Here is a 5,880-nt window from a genome sequence, read left to right on the forward strand (position 1 = left end):
CCAGAGCCTAATTGCATCGAGAGCATCCCGACGATCGTCAAACTCGATAAAGGCATAATCTGGTGGTCTTCTAGCAACCCACACACTGTATTGGTTATACCGAAATAGTAACACATTTTTGTCTATTCCTTTTGTGCTGCGCATGATTAATGTAAGAATTTCATAAATTTGCCCACAAATGGATGCAAAATTTTTAATTGTATTATGGAGTCAATAGTTAACTTGTTAACTTAGAATTTAACAATATAACACACAAATAAAATGTATTATACACAAGATTTATATTATAATCAAATAACACAGTCGACAATGTTCCAATCAATCAGTTAAATACTATTCATCTTGGGCTTTTAGAAGCAAAAATATTAATCAAATTTGAATAATCTATCTAATCAACCATTTTTTCTCAATTGATAACACGGTTAATCCATTCAATCTTCCTTGTGATATAGATGATTAGAGATAAGATATGGTTAACAAAAATTTGTAAGTAATATAAGCATTAGGGACGTTTTCATATATTGTAGCATTTCAAAATGTTCTCACTGCTACACTTGATATATAGCACCTCAAGATAAGTAACTCAAAACAAAAATCGTCTTCATTAATATCCGAACGTCCATTATGTTTCAGATATTTCTCGAGATTCATATAAGGCTTCAACAAATTGAAAAACAAAAAAAACAAAAAAAAAACTGCACGCTTTAACTTCTCCAAATTTAACAAAAATTCAAAAAATCGAATCTTAAAAAAGATAGAACCTAATTAATAATAAAAAGAAAGCATTCAACTCTAAAAGATTCTTCAACTAATTGATTTACCTTATCACTACTACTTTGTCAAATTGCTTTTTTTATCAAATTATATGTTTTTTCTCAGAATACAGCTTCAATTTCCATTTTACTTGTCTTTTTGTCAGTTTATCCACAAGTTCATCAAATTCAATCCTTACAATCTTCGAGAAATGAAAACAATTCCTTGTAAGAGGACTTTAACTCAATCAATATCCATGTTTCGATTTGAAGATATTTGCCTATAATATAGACTGCATGCAATAACTTATACCAAATTACCATGATAAGTAAGGAATTAAAATTCTAAAGTCATATGATGCTAATGACTTTGCTTAACTCTTTGTTTTAAGATCTTTGTTTATTTGCGCAAATCAAGTAAAACGTCTCTTATTTTAAATAAATAAATTGAATACTACCTATATGATGAATGAGTTGGAGTAAAATTAAGAAATCATTGCAACATGAATTTGAGAATTCCTAAGCCGCTTGTCATCTTCTGTTGTATTTGAAATGGGAAATAAAATTCGCACAATGAAAAAGTATTATCAAACCTTATTTATGAATGGAATTGACCCAATTTATCCAATTTTTAATAGAAAACCCGTAGTGGACCTAATTTACCCAAAAAAAAAGAAGGAAAGAATGAAAGAAGCAAAAATTTGAAGTCCCCTCTAATGTTGGGCCTAAAGCACAGGCCTCACTTGCTTTATGCAAAAGAGAAAAACTTATAATTAAGTTAAGTATCCACCATTTCAAAAATAAGAATAAATGTTTTAAATTTTAAAAATCAGATATTTATTAAATTTGATTTATGATTTAATTAATTAATTATATATTTTATTAATTAACTATATTGAGGTCACATATTTATCTAATTTGGTCACAAATTGGCATTTTAGTTAGTCACATCATTTTTCGATCACAAATTATTTTATGGTCACAATTTAAAAATTTTACAACTCACAATTTGTTCATTGATCACAAATCAAAAATTTATAAGCCACAATTTATTTATTAGTCACAAACGCAATGAGTCACAATTTATTATATATTCACAAATTATCAAATTATCGATCACGAATTAATAATTTTTTAGGTCACACATTATTTCTTGATCACAATTTATCTTTTTACTAGTCACAGATTTATCAATTTAATGGTCACAATCAACTAATAATTTTTAACCAACACCACGACCACCACCAACTCAGCCATCGCCAAAACCGCAACCACGTTTCGACAACAAAACCATTATCTCAAACACCATAGCCAACAAGATCTACCACCTGCGCCGCTGACAACAAGATCTACCACCACTACCACCAACAAACCCACAACCACCACCAGACCCAATATACCTCTGCCACCGTCGGATCCAACAAAGTCACCGCCACCAAACACCATCGCCACGAGCACCACCACGGTCCTCACGCACCAACTGAAAACACACCCAAAACCCACATCAACTAAATCGCCATGAGAACACAGTGGCGAACTAAATCAACAATGTGCACAAAAATAACCACCATCGCCATGTTCACTGCGCACAGATAGGTCCTCAAGACGACGACCCCGATCTGCAAAGGTCAATCACATGTGACTAGAGAAAAAGTGATATACAAGCAAAACCTTCAATTTGCAGCGCCAACCATGGAGAAAAATGGAAGAAAGGAGACTTGGTCTGCAGCCCCCAAATATATAGCACCATCGATCTACAGCATTGCAGGAGCAATGACAGCCATCGATCTACAGCTTCACGTGCAACAATCACTCATAGCAACGCCGGCATTCACTCCATTGTGCTCACATTACACTATATTTTTTGAGTTTTCTTCCTCTGCCATGGTGGTATCTAGTAGTGGGGAGAGAGAGAGAGACGGTAGTTTAGGGCTGGGAGTGAGTGGAATGGATGTGGATGTGCTAATAAATTTAATTTTATAATATTATTAATAATATTAAAAGATGAATTATTATTTGATTTTTGAACAAAAATTTTTTAAATCTGATTTTTGAATTGGACATTTCAAAACTATGGATAGGTGTAATTTCCACTTACGCAAAATCGCCCGGAGCATGATCTACCCAAAAAAAAAAAAAAGGAAACGAAAAAAATGAACATAAAAACACATATAGCTACACACACATAATAAATATGATTTACTTTTAACGAGAGAGAGACCTTTGAAGCACGCTGTAGATGAGAAATTCATCCTCCAAATCTCTCTGAGATACTCAAGGATCCAAATTCCCAACATGTGCATGAGACACTGTAGTTATCTACTAATCAAGAAGCCAAAATAATTTTTAAGAAAATCATATATTTTCCTCAGAGAAAATGCAATATTGAAGCTCTAAAAAACCCTAGTTTTATTATATCAATATAACTGATATATAGGCCCGTTTTGTATGCATTGATGTAAAAATGAAAATAAAAATATAATCGTTATGGGCTTCACATAAAAAATAAAAAGTCAAAAATGATGACTTGATGTGATGAATAACGGTCATATTTTTCATTTTAATGGACAAATAGTGGGAAACAAACAGGGGCATAATCACCAATAAACGTAAACTTTAGATTGTAAATCTAGAAATTTACTACATCTACATATTTGTGTGTGTGTGTATATATATATTGAACTAAATGCCTACCTCAAAGAGTGGCTTTCAGATTGTTTATCGAGACTTCAAGAATGAAAGCTTTAAACCCTCTCCCCACACCACAATGCGGGAGTGGCGGGAGTAGGATGTCACGTGTCAAAAATTGAAAAGATTTTAGGATTTGGATTGAAATTATGCTGAACGTTCCTTGTTCAAATCAAAGTTGATATTCCCCTAGAAAATTTAAACATTGATTGGAAAAATTATTGTTAAAATATATGTACAAAAATATGCGAATATCACATGATATCAAACTTGATGTGCTTGTAGCATGATTGTTTGGATTGGGTCGTTGCATTTAGAGTTAATTGTCCCAATAATCGCTAAACGTTTTTCTGTGTATTCAATCGCTAACCAAAATTTCAAATATGATTTTGACCACTAACTTATCAAAATATTGGATGTTATTCACAGCGTGATATCCGTTTCACAACTCTAGTGAAATTGACATGGCAGAAGAAATGCATGGATGATGCCCAAACATCGTGATGCAAATTGCACAATGAAAAATGCATCTTTGATTGCGTATTGTACTTTGTAAAATTACTTTAATTACTTATTATACTATTACAGGCACTTTGATTGATGATTATATTTTAAGGTGGTCGAGTTTTAACAACTAAACTCGTAAAATTGATGTTAACAACTTAGGAATGTTGTTCCAAGTATTACTTGCATACAACAAAATTTAATTTTACAACAAAATTTAACCTATATGCGAAGCTATATTTTTTTAAGAGAAAATCAAGGTAGGGGTTAGAATTTGCGAAACTTCGGTTTTAAACATCTTGATGCTTGATTTCTCTAAGCCATTTCTGATCATCTTATGCATTATACTGGTTGAAGTTAACTTGTACAATATACAATTTTTCAAATACATCAACATTTATAGCTACTAATTAAAAACAAAACGATGAAGAGGAATAAAATAAAATGGTGATTCTGATGATTAATTTTAACAAAAATATGTATAACATCCATGTAAAAAAAAAATCCATAATCTACATTAACAGCAAACTAACATGTATCACTTGCAACCAATAATTTTGTGCGACCAAAAAACATACACCAAAATTCAACCAAAAATATCCACCATAATTATGTGCATCAATGAAAATATTTACAGCTACTAATTACATTTAAAAAAAAATATCTACCAAGATTCTATCATCAATAAATAAAAAAAATTTAAAAAAAAAAAAAGAAAGAAAGAAAGAAAGAGCAAACACCTCCAATTAACCAGAATTCTATCACCAATCAAAAACAATTCATTCCTTCTCTCTTTTTTGTGTCTTTCCCTTTTGTTCATCCACCCATTTAGGAGCTTCAGTTGGAGGAGCATCCATAGTTACCCACAAAGAAGAGATGTTCATCAGATTGAGTATGTTTTCATAGTAAGTTAGATAACTCTGAACTGAATAGCACCCACCCACAAAAAATAAAATTTTATTGTATGCTAGTGATAATTTGAACTACATTTCTAAATTTTCAGGATAGACTGACATCAATTTTACAAATTTAGTAGTTAAAACTGTAAGTATTATGCCCTAGGTCCAATCGACTTTGGACATAAATACTTTTATATATAATTAATGCAATTAAATGGCAGATCTATTATTTAATTAATAGACAATTAAATAAATAATAGAGTCCGTAGATTCAAATATTTGTATTTATTAATCACAAGGAGTTGTGATTGTGAGATACAAATTACATCTGATTGAATCTTAAATCATCCGTGGTCGTAAGTAATAACGAGATACGGATATCGTTATTACGGATAGACCATCACGTGTGGCATTTCTTACTTGTGAAGTAAGTAGCTAATTTCACAAGTTAAAGTGTGGTGACACTTAAATGAACACGTGGATGTTTGTTATAGAACAAAACATTGGAGACCCGTCGAGAGATTCCACATGGATAACTATCTGAGTGTCGGTGGTTAATCTCTAACGTTCGGTAGTGAAATTGGTCCTTTGACTTGAGGTCGTCATGGTACCTTATATGAGGACAGTCATACTTTGGCGGTGTTGGATGTTGCTCTGAAAAGGGCCGCTAATACGACATCGTTCGGGTACGTCAAGAATCGTATGAAGGTTGTGATTGATCAATAAAGGATTCGTCACTGTTAGATAGTAGGAGATTATGATCTGCGTTTCATTCAATTAGGTCAATGATGAAATCCTTGGCCAAGGTGTACTCATAAGTCGAAAAGGAGTTTTCGATTTATATTGATTTAATAGTGGAGTGAAAGATATGATCGATGATCGAGATTGACACAATTCCATATCTCGTAATTGATCAGATCATATTGACGAAGGGATTATAGTTTCACGGTAAACGAACGAATTTGGTTTTGTCATACCACGTGACATTTCCCGTCACATGTATTGCCCTGACACATTGCTAGATATCAATCAGGGAC

Source organism: Olea europaea, chromosome 1 (assembly GCF_002742605.1).
Source record: "Olea europaea var. sylvestris chromosome 1, O_europaea_v1, whole genome shotgun sequence".
NCBI classification, from domain to species: Eukaryota; Viridiplantae; Streptophyta; class Magnoliopsida; order Lamiales; family Oleaceae; genus Olea; species Olea europaea.